General features: G+C 44.0%; 1 protein-coding gene and 1 long non-coding RNA gene across 8 annotated transcripts in view; one reads left to right on the top strand and one right to left on the bottom strand.

The window, feature by feature from the left end:
- LOC109305646 overlaps window positions 1-12,075 on the top strand; it is a 473,981-nt gene that overhangs the window by 9,591 nt on the left and 452,315 nt on the right. The gene's annotated exons all lie outside the window — the stretch shown is intronic.
- The window catches only part of ABI3BP (ABI family member 3 binding protein), a 282,301-nt gene that overhangs the window by 61,990 nt on the left and 208,236 nt on the right, over window positions 1-12,075 (bottom strand). The gene's annotated exons all lie outside the window — the stretch shown is intronic.

The raw sequence follows: 12,075 nt of genomic DNA, 5'->3' as shown, positions 1-12,075 counted from the left end.
AACTCCCAAACAAAATGAACCATTTAATTTTTAGGTCTACGAAAACATTTAAACAATTCTTTCTTTCTTTATTTTTCCATTTGGTGGCCAAAATGAAAAATCCATTATTCATACAGCTCCGCCAGAACAGTTTCATTCTTGCTGGGCATAGCAAAATCATTCAAAGTCGTCAGTCACTATTAGAGGGGCCCAATCTACAACATTTGGGCCTTAAGTTTTGGATGTGCTTCAGCACATGGAGGGAGGTCTGAATGGAGGACTGTGGTCCTGGATTTGCTATTTAATAACTTCCCTCTCCCCTACATAATGCACTTCTATAGGATTGTTAGGGCCACATTCTTTGTTTGACCTAAGTAGCTCTACTAACTTTTCACTGAAACCATTACATGGAATGAATATCACAATATTGCAGTGTGAAATAAGGAAGAAAGCATACTCCAGTTTCACTTAAGCTTAGAACAGGGCATGATGGTGGTTGCCAGCTGCAAAGGAATCTTACCCCAGGGTAAGGACCGGCTTTCTTAATGGAGACATGTACGTAAGAGGATAAGCACTGTTAGCCCAGGGTGGCCAGTAGGGTGGCTGGAGAACAGCAGCCCACCACATTCTTGCCAGCTCCTTTCTCTTCCACAGGCTCTTCTGCTGTTTTATGTGTGTAGAAGGTAGGCAATGTATTTGTTTTATTGGTCAAACAGACACAATCTTTTCCTTGTTCACTTGTTCTCAGGACCCAATAAGGTTATGAACTTCATTTATTGTGTCTGTGGGGTTCTTGTCCCAGAGAGATCACACAAGGAGAACAGGGGACTCATTTTTTTTTATTAGTGACAAATAAAACTTCCTAGTACTATATGATATGGGTAAAATGGAAAAGCAAATAGTAGCCTGAGATAATGCAGCATGAGAAAGGTCCTCTGTTGACAGAGTACAGAACATATACAGATACTCAATACATAACATCTCTCCCCCTAGTTGACATAATTCTGTAAAAATTTGGGGTAGATGGTGACCCCCACTTCAGGAGTCACAGACTTTGCACTCACTGGCAACAGCAGTAGGTATCTTTGGTTGTTCTAAGGTAGCTTCAGCAACAGGAAATGTCAACGGGTCTAAAACAGCAGCTGATGGGCCCATCAGAACTGGTTCCGCTAGGTTTTGCAGAGGTCACATTGTCTGAGACTTAATCCTGCTTCTGGTCAATGTGCCTGCAAAGTGTATTTCCATCTGGAGCCTTAGCTGTATATGATACTGGCTAGGCCTGTGCGAAGCAGCAAGTATTTACTTCAGATTCAGCCTATTTGGAGGGACAGTGATTTGATTCAGTGATTTGAATCACTGTCCTGATTTGATCTGGCCGATTTAGATTCGGAGATTCAGCCATAGACTATACAGGCAGCAGTCCTCAACGATTCTGGACACAGCTGCCTCCAGCTGATAAGTTTGTTGTGGTGGGTGTTCCCTGCTGCCCCAGACCTCCAGATTTCAAGCAGTGGGGAATGCTGGGTGTTCCTCTGCCCAGTGCAGGTCTGGGGCAGCCAGAAAATGCTGGCTGTTCCCTGGTCCAGCCAGCCCCATGGGGCTGGCTGAGTGTGGAAGTACTTTCCCGCTTCTCCATGGGTCTGGAGCAGTGGGGAAAACTGGGATTTCCCTTGCCCAGCCAGCCTCACAGGGCTGGCTGAGTGGGCAAAGCAGCACAAGGTACTTAATGTCCATCGCAATAAAATGGCAGAGTCTATTACTACCTGTTGTTGCATCACTAATTTGCAAGCTTTGTGGCTCTACAAAAGAAAAGGACATCTGTTTGCTCCAAATTTGTGATGCTTCAAAAATTTTAAGGTGGCAAAAATGAGAAATCAAACAGTGTCTTTTTCCACTGTATATGTTCAAGGCACTTAATTAACATGTCCCAGTTTAGGAACAAGACACACTGGAACATCTGAATGATTAAGCCCACACACAGTTCAGAATCTGCCCCCAGAAGGAAGAAATCCCTCCTATCACTAGCTATAGAGATTCCCATCCCAAAATAAATCAATCCATAAAATGCGGTGGCACCTTAGCAGCAACATCAAGTTGTTCACTACCTCAACATACTGGTAAATTTGGCAATCTTACCAAATCCAACTCCCTGCTACAAATATTACTGTTTAAAATTCTGTGTGATGCTAGTTGAATAATGGGTAAATCTGTGTAAAAATGTACAGAAAGTGAAATGTGAGTTTATCCTGAATTTAAGGAAGCAGGAGATAAAACAAGGCCAATGTTTCAAGGAGAAACTCTGATTTAGCCAGGTGATTGACCTGGTTGTTCTGCTTTTCTTTCTGTCTGATTAAATACAGTCCAAAGGTACAGGAAATTTTGTTTTTGTTTGATTGCTACTTTAGGGTTATATGAGACTTGAACTACCCAACAGCTTGCAATAAGTGTCAATGCATTTCCCTGTCTAATACAATTGGCTTATCCTATGAGCATTTCATCTTACCACATTCATCCAAATTCTCAATTAGGAATGAGTGTGGCTGATAGCGCTTGTATGTGTATATTTTTCTGTGGCTTTGATCATTCCTCTTGGTTATCTGTATGGTCCACAAGATCTAGATTCCTCCCCAGATGCTGGAAATACTACAAAAAAACTGGATCATACTTCATTTCTGGGAGGCTGGGGAGGAAGAGTCCAAAAAAACAATTAAGTGAAATACTAAACATGTGAGTCCCTGGAGCAACTGAGTGCAATAGCTACATTCTAAATATGAGAAGAAAGCAGCTTATAGAACCACAGAAAGTGAGAGTTGCAGGTGACCTCAGGAGATCATCTAGTCCAACCCCTGGCTCAAAGCAGGACCATCCCCAACTAGATCATCCCAGCCAGGGCTTTGTCAAGCTGGGCCTTAAAAACTTCCAAGAATGGAAATTTCACCACCTCTCTGGATGACCTGTTCCAGTGCTTCACCACCCTCCAAGAGACAGAGTTTTTCCTAATATCCAACCTAACCCTCTCCCTTGCTGCAACTTGAGATTTGCTCCTTGTTCTGTCATCTGCCACCACTGAAAATGGCCTAGCTTCATCCTCTTTGGACCCCTGCTTCAGGTAAAGGCTGCTATTAAATCCCTTCTCAGTCTTCTCTTCTTCAGACTTAAATAAACCCAGTTCCCTCAGCCTCACCTCATAAGCCATGTGCCCCAGCCCCTGAACCATTTTCACTGCCCTCCGCTGGACTCTCTCCAAATTGTCCGCATCCTTTCTATAGTGAAAGGCCCAAACTGGACACAGTACTCCAGATATGGCCTCACCAGAGCAGAATAATTATTTCCTTGATCTGCTGACAACGCTCCTACTAACGCAGCCCAGTATGCTGTTAGCTTTCTTGGCAACAAGGGTACACTGTTGGCTCATATCCAACCCCCAGGTCCTTTTCTGTAGAGCTGCTGCTTAGCCAGTCAGCCCCCAGGCTATATAGTAGCACATGGGATTGTTCTGTCTTAAGTGCAGGATTTTGCACTTGTCCTTGATGAACCTCATAAGATTTCTTTTGGGCCAATCCTCCTATTTGTCTAGGTCACTTTGAACCCTAGCCCTACTCTCCAGTGTATCTACTACATCCACCAGCTTGGTGTCATCTGCAAATTTGGACTCAATGATCTGCTCAGGTCCCTTCCGACCCTACAAACTATGAAATTTGCTGGGGGAGAATAGAATTGTTGGCTGTTGTAAAGAGACGGCCTGCATGGTCCCAGCCCGAGGAAAATTCTCCTTCATCAGAGGGTGGCTGAAAACAATTTGTTGACTGAAAATTGGCAACGTTGTTATGTTACACACAGCTTCAGAGTGGCAGGATTGAATAAATATGTATGAGGCACTAAGAAAGCCACGTCATCTACTCACCAATCAACTACACACTGGCTTTGTAGGTTAAGACAAATAAGTGTGTGAAATTTAATTCAAGGAAATTATAGAGAAAATGACTTAACACTGAATAGGGACTTGAATTCAAGAGGATACTGCCTTTGCCCCGGTCTCATAGTGACAGCAGAACTAACAGCACAACAAGCTAAGAGCCTGAAAAAAACCTATTAGGAAGCCAGCCATAGTCCCATGTTACTCCTGGAAAAACACATTCCACAGTACCGCATCTGGCTCCTGCAGCTGCCAAGCACACTCTGCATAGGATAACATATCTCTCCATGGATGGTACAGTCCAAGGAGGAAGAAGACCTGAATCACTGTCAAGTGTGCTACCAGTAAGAGGACAGGTGTAACACAAAGAAAGACCACTATAAACTGGGACTAGCAGATCACTTGCTGTAGGTGTCAGCACAGTGGCAACAGACTCAGCATATACTGAGAAGTCATAGCTCCTTCCCTGATGACCTCCAGTGGTAGCTTGAAAAATCTAGGTCAAACGACTGCTTTAAGGTCTGCCAATCCAGCACCTTGCACGTGCTTTATATTAGGTTGTTTAGCAAGAATAGTAATTAAATGGTAATAAGAAAACTTCCCAGAACTGGATGAGGGGAAGGTGGGGGGATGTTTCTGGAAGACTCACTTTTTCAAGGAAATGTGAAGGCAAAACTCTGACTACTTATGACTAAAGAGCACATGACATGCATAGCATAGCCTTTAGCAGGTTAATATTTGCGTGACTGATTTTTTCATACATTGCCTAGTATAGAGGAGCTCCATTTCCTGTTGTCACTACAGTAATACATGTAAATAATACGGATCAATGTCCAGGTTTTTCATATTTAAGTGAAGTTTTTTAGACAGTATTTAGTATTTTAGAATTTAAACACATTTAAATATGTAACTTTTTCATTTATGAGTCCATTCCTCTGTGTCTACATTTCTCATCAGAAATGCAGATTGTGAGGCTAAACATATGTGTAAAATGATTTGAGTGCCTTCATCTAATTACAAATATTTGTAAATATTAGTTTAAGACTAGTTGTAAAAGCCACCTTGATCTCAATTCCATCTTTTTCCTCAGGAGCTCCTGCAGATGTGTCCAGAAGTGTTATCTACAGCTGATGATGCTGAATCAGGGCAGAAAAGTCAGAACTAGGAATGAGATAGTTCTATTTCCTACAATAGCCTTGAGCAGAGTATTCATGGAAAATATGTCCTGAAACCTTTAATGACATTGAGCACTTCCTGATTCTTCTAATGCCATGTTTCTACTGCATGACATTTCAACAGGCAACTATTGTTTGGGACCCAACTGGATCTCAAGCTCAGTCAGTTCTATTAGTTACACAAGTAGCTGTACTAAAACCTCATTTAAACCAGTAGTGGTTCTTAATGAATAGCATCATTATACAAAAAACAACATACAGCTAAGTGCGGAATTCCTAAACAGAAACAGAATTGCCATATTTCAGAGACTGGGATAATTCACCCCAAAACAACTTGCTGGTGGCTACAGGAAAAACAATTCATTTTGTCCCATTCAATTCAGTTGATATTCATCAACCCAAGCTGTTCCTTTCATCTTCATTCATGTTTGCTGCAGAATTGTGTAACACTTGAAAGAAATCCTCTGTCAAGTTTCTGGCAGTTGAAAGAAAAAGTATCCCCATGTGTATTTTAAAATTGACAGAGCAATATAAATGCAGTTGTAAAGGTCTTTGGCCTTCTCCCCTCACAGCAGCATGAATCAAGACTGAGACAAAAAAAAAAATCACACACTGCTTCTTTCTGTACATCACCCAATCCTTAACAACTCTTCTCAAGACAAGGTGGAAACAGCTCCCCTACAAATCACACTGCTTGAAAACTAATTTGAAGCACCTTGATCCCTGCATAGACTGGTACAAAACCATTTAGGAAATAAGAAAGGAGATTTGGAAGGAAGATTTCCAAAATATCATCAAGCAAAACAGTTGATAACTCAAATTCCCAACAATCATTTAAGATAAAAGAAAAAATCTTGGTCAATATTTACCAGCACAGCTAGGTCTTTATTTAGAATGTGCAAAGTTGTTCAGGTGAAAAGAAGAAAGTTTGTTCTGCAGCACAGCTGTGTAGGACCAGACCTTCCAAAGTAGTAACCCTAATGATTTCAGTGTAATCACAGACGCATTTATGCATCTTGTTGAATCTGGACCTTAATGACAAGTTAATGTTCAAGCTGTTTCTACTTAGTAATCTCTGAACATGTCTACACTCCAGCCTAGATTTACTGGGCGTGTCTACATGAGACACTATGTAGCCATAGCAATGCACTATGTCCCAGGGGGATTAGCATGGGGGCTAATACAGAGGAGAGACCCCAAAAGCAAAAACTACCTACCTACTTCAGGTCACCAGATTCCAGAAGCAAGGAGAAAAGCCTGGATGGTTCATCAGCTATGCTCATATACAGCTGAAGCCAGCAGATAATGTCATGGACGCATGCCAGCCTGCTGAGTTAAAAGCCAGCACTAGCAGAGACACGGGGAGAGCAGGAGAGGCAGTGGAAGATGCGGAGACTCTCCATGTTGGCAGCAGGCAGTGCCAGCAAGCAAAGGGAAGTTCCAACTGGGGAGAAACAACCTGGGCAGCAGTGGCTGCCCAAAGCCCTCACAGGCAGCAACAGAGTGTGGGGAGAAACACTGCTCAGGAAGAAGCGGCAAAAGCATCAGGAATGAAAGCGGCTCCACCATCCAGGCTCCAGCTGCACCGAACAGTAGGAGGGCAACTGGCCGGGAGAGGAATAAAGGGAGGTCCTGCCGGAGACAAAGAAGGGAGCAGTGTTGGGGAACACCGCCAGAGTCAGGTTCCAAGGCAAAGGGTGAAGGAGGACTGTTAATTCTGATCTCCCTCTTTCTCAGCTGCCCTCTTCTTTCTTCTTTCTTTTTGTGTCCCACCTTTTGTTCTCCTTACCTGTGTACCACACTGGTTGTCTTTCATTTCATTTTTTTATTCTTACTTTGAGCGGTTACCTTGACCCGTGAGGTCTGGGGTCAAAACGAGTCAGAAGGGCTGCTCACAGAACTAAGTCGTCAACCAGTGTTGAGCTGGAGAGGAAAATCCACAGGAGAGACAAACATCCAATGGACTCAAAGTCCAGTAGTAAGAAGATAAGGCCTAACACCAGAGAAAGTGTGACAGGAAGAGATCATCAAGTCCTGTGGGCAAGCCGCATTATCATCAGGTGGCACGTCTAAGGCTGGCATAAGGATGGGGTGTAGGGGAGGTGGAGCCCTATGAATATCTGTCAGGAGGATTGACCGAACTCGAGGGACCTCCAACGGGAGGCCCCACCGCTGAGGTTACATTCAGAGACATGGCAGGTGAGTTCTAGGGTACTCTCCGGGGTGACCGAGGCCCCTACCAGAGGTTGCATGAAGCCGGTCTGTGTCCCTCACCTGGCGCCCGCACCAAGGGGGTGCATGAATGGATTTTCAAAGTAAGATGGGCACAGTATATTACATACACTGCTCTCCCTCCATCCACACAGATTGCCACCTTATCATAGAAAGAAGTCAGGTTGCTCAGGCATGACTGGCTTTTGGTGAATCCATGCTGGCTGTTCCTGACACCTTGCTCACTGGATTACCTCATCACCCTAGTGACTCTAGGTATTTCAGAACAAATTTCTTGAGGACTTGTTCCATGATCTTTCCAGGTATTGAGGTCAGACTGACAATTCTGTAATTCTCTGGACCATTCTTCCTTTTATTTAAGATGGGCACTATATTTGCCCTTTTCCAAACATCTGGGCCCTCACCAAACTTTCATGAGTTTTCAAAGAGAATAGGCAATGGCTCTGAAATTATCTCAGCCAACTCCTTCACTATTCTGAGGTGAATCCAAACTGGCCCTACTGACTTAAATGCATCTAACTTCTCTAAGTACTCCATATCCATTTCTTCTGTTACTCTAGGTTTTTTTTCTGTTTTCTTCCCTATCTTTGCTGCCAACTGCAGTCACCATCTGGTAGCTGCCCCTATTTGTGAAGACTGAAGTGAAAAAAAGGCATTAGATACTTCAGCCATCTCTGCATCTTCTGTAACTTGATTGCCTTCTGCATTTTGTAAGGGACCAATGGTTTCTCTGGTATTCCTCTTACTTTTGGCATACTTGTAGAATCCTTTTTAAAAGTCTTTTATGTCCCTTGCCAGCTGTGTCTCATCCTGCAGAGGATTTTGATCTGGTTGGGTTAACAGAGACATGGTAGAATGATGCACATGACTGGAAACTGAATATTAAAGGCTATAGGCTTTACAGGAGGGATCAGATTGGGAAGAAGGGAGGAGGTGTGGCCCTCTATGTGAAAGAGCAGTACCCCTCCCTGCAGGTCACTATAGACAACAGGGAGGAATCGAGGTCAGGATGCAAAGGAAATCAGGAGAGGGAGAGCTGATGGTGGGAGTTTACTACAGGCCTCCCTCCCAAGCAGAGGAGTGTGACCAGGCATTCTCCAGGGAACTGAGGCAGCTAACACTAGAGACACGATTGTCATGGGTGACTTCAACTACCCTGACATCTGTTGGGAGAACTACTCGGTGGCCTCTGATAGGTCAGCCAACTTCTTGGTAACAACAGACTACCTGTTTTTGATGCAAGTTGTGGAAGGGCCTACCAGGGGTAAGGCCACTCTGGACCTAGTGCTGGCCAAAGGCGATGACATCATAGGTGACCTAAGGGTTGGTGATAGTCTGGGGGACAGTGATCACGACCTGGCCAGGTTCACCATCTACCATAAGACTGGGAAACCAGACAGCACAACAAAATTCCTGGATTTCAAGAAGGCATATTTTGCCAAACTTAAGAAGCTAGTTGGTGAGGCCCTCTACAATCAGCAACCAGATGACTTGGGAGTTCAGGAACAGTGGTGCTTCGTCAAGGAGGCAATTCTCATGGCTCAAAAACAGGCCATCCCCATGCAGGCAAAAAATGGGAAAGGAGCCAATAGACCAACTTGGCTCAACAGGAATATTAGAGAGCTTCTAAAAAGGAAAAAACCATACAAACAGTGGAAGAAGGCCTTAATAACCAGAGAAGAATACACTTACATTGCCAGAGCCTGTCGATATGAGATAAAAAAAGCCAAGGCAGGCATGGAAATCAGTGACTGGAATAAAAGACAACAAAAGTCCTTCTACAGATACATAGGGAGTAAGAGAAAATTAGGCTCCACTGTGGGACCCTTACTAAATGTTCAAAGGCAGCCCACAGTCAATGCCCATGAAAAAACTGAACTCCTAAATGAATAATTCACGATGGAATTCCTGAAATCAAACATGGGGTGCTCACCTGATCAGAGGCCTGGGGAGCACAGGGAAGACAACAAACTACACAAAATCAGTCCTGAACAGGTGAGGGATTTTCTGCAACACCTGGATGTCCTCAAGTCTGCAGGGTCCAATGACTTACACCCAAAAGTCCTGAAAGAACTGGCTGAGCTAATAGCAGCACCACTGGCCAAGTTGTTTGAAGAGTTGTGGAATTTAGGAATGGGATGATGATCATAGATTCATAGATTATAGTCGGAAGGGACCCAATGGATCATCGTGTCCGACCCCCTGCCCCTGGAAAGAGGACCGAGGTCAGATGATCCCAGCCAGGTGACTGTCAAGCTTCCTCTTGAACACCTCCAAGTTAGGTGATAGTATCACCTCTCTTGGAAGCTGTCGCAGTGCACGCGGGTGCCCTGCACCTAAAAGCATAAAGGGCAGGAGAGACCCCTAGTGGTGAGAAGGGGGAAGCTCAACTGCCAGTCACCAGGGCAGCACAGGTGCTGGTTGCCAGGGAAACTAAGGGGGCCAGCTGAGAGGGAGGGGCAGGGTTTGGCCCCTTCTTAAGCCCAAGCATAAGGCAGGAGAGCAGTTCCTCTTCTGGTAGCCAAGGAGTGAGGAGATCAGTCAGCGCGGAGAGAAGGCCAAGATTTGGCTGCATGGGTATCCGCAGGTTGCTGATTTTTGCCTGGGATTAACTGTTGTACTGGATGGTTTAACTTTATGTTATAGCCCAGGGGCTTTGTGTTTTATGTTTATTGTTTAACCAGAGGACCCGGTGAGGCTATTAGGGGTGGAGGAGGCCTCATAGGGATGCCACAGTAGCGTGGGGTTTCCTGGAGATGGAGAGGGCGCAGCATTGTTTGGGGGTGCATTGGCCCTAGCCCCGGAGCGAGAGGGGGCAGCGAGAAGCCCCGGAGCGAGAGGGCAGAAGAGGAGCCCCGGAGCGGGAGGGGGCTGAGAGGAGCCCCGGAGTGAGAGGGGGCAGAGATGGGCCCCAGAAGTAAAGAAGAGGGCCAAGGCATAGGGAAAACCATGCCAAGTACCATCTGCGAGGCTTGGGCTATGGTGTAGGGGAGGAAAAGGAGCCACAGGTAGCACCCCCTGACATGGGGCATATCAAGTGGGCAGCCTTCCACTAATTACATCACTCAATCAATTAAGATCAAGGCATGGCAGGCGAGTAAGCAGGCGGTTAGCCCAAGACAGGGAGGCGGAGCCATCAACAGAAAGGCTCCAGTGTGCTGGACCTGTTACAGAAGCCCATTCCAGACTGGCCACCCTTACTGTAAAAAATTTCTTCTTAATGTCTAACCTAAATCTATTCTCCACTAGTTTGCACCCATTCTTCCTAGTTACTCCCTGTCAAAATCACACAATCTGCCATGTACATGTGGCATAGCAGGAAGTGCAATTGTTGTGATCAGGGATAGGGTTCCAACCTGCTTTTAAATGAATGTCAGTCAGTGTCCTAAGTCTGTTACTAGCATACAGCATTTCTGAAGAGATATTCACCTCCAGCCTTTTGACAAGGCCCCTGAGGGGAGCATAAAAGCTTGGGTAGCTACTCAAACCATAAATGTTTTGAATGACTAAACTGAACTTATCATCTATGACATATTGAAAGTCAATGTGTTGACTCCACTGAGTCCTTCAGAAAATTTTAACCTATTGGTATGTCTACATAGCAGAAGGAGGATATGGCTATAGCACACCTAACCTAGCTGGCATGTGTAACAACTGCATTGAAGCTATGGTATCATGGGCCTTTTTTCATATGCTATAGCCAGAGAGCAAGTTCCTCAAAGACTCTGTGAATGTACTCTGGTTGCTTGCATATACTAAACCAGTATCACCATGTCTTCATTTCTATTGTTACTCATGTTAGCTAGTGCAAGTCAACCAGCATATGCTGCAGTCTCACTTTCCATTCCACCCTGAATTAGTGACAGAGATTAAAATTCCATGTATGTCTCTGGACTAGTCTGTTCCATGTCATTATTAATAGCAGTGGGTGACTCTCCAAAAGTTTGATCTGGATAAAAAGATTCTCTCACACTTGCATAACACTGAACGGATCCAAAAACTTTGTATATCTTTTATGAATTAGTATCATCTTCTTCTAGGGAGATTGAAGATATTTTTTGATTGTATATTTAAATTAAATTGTAAAAAAGGTAGGTAGGCCCTCAAAAATCCACAAATATTTTTTACTAAATCCTTATATACAGTGAGAGATGGCAACTAGGGAGGAAGGGATATATTAAAATAGCAGCCTCCACTTTGCTTTAATTTATATCAGCTCATAACTTCCTTTTGCTCCTCAGCTTGGAAGCATTTTGAGTATCATGTGCCTAACCAGGATAAAGTCTAAAGTACATACTCTTCTGAGTTTGGTCCTAAGTTGCCTACTGGTTTGTAGTATCACCAAAAAGACACACCACCTGTAGGCCTTTTAGATTAATCCTAGGAGTAGTTGAATACTTACTTACATGACTCATTGATTTAAACAACAGTTTGACAACTTTGTCCAAAATATTAATTTTTTTAACTGAATTTGTCGTCTGAGAAACACCGGATACATCACCAGCCAAACTAAAATCTCCTCTAAAGCATCAGTGCTTCTTACTGAATGCCAGCATTATACAAAAACCAATATACATCTACTTGCCAAATGCCTGAAAAGAAACAGAGTTGTCCTATCTTGGAGACTGAAGTAATTTATCCCTAAGCAACTTGTTGGTGGCTTGGGGGGAAATATCCAGACTGTGTCCTGCAATTTAATTCCTCATCCACCCAAGCTTTTCCTTTCATCTCTACTCAGATTTACTGCAGGATTGTGTAAAATTTTTAAAAAGT

Source organism: Crocodylus porosus, unplaced genomic scaffold (genome assembly GCF_001723895.1).
Source record: "Crocodylus porosus isolate Cpor-Errol unplaced genomic scaffold, CroPor_comp1, whole genome shotgun sequence".
Lineage (NCBI taxonomy): Eukaryota > Metazoa > Chordata > Crocodylia > Crocodylidae > Crocodylus > Crocodylus porosus.
The sequence above is the reverse complement of the archived record's forward strand: the minus strand, read 5'-3'. Positions and strand labels throughout refer to the sequence as shown.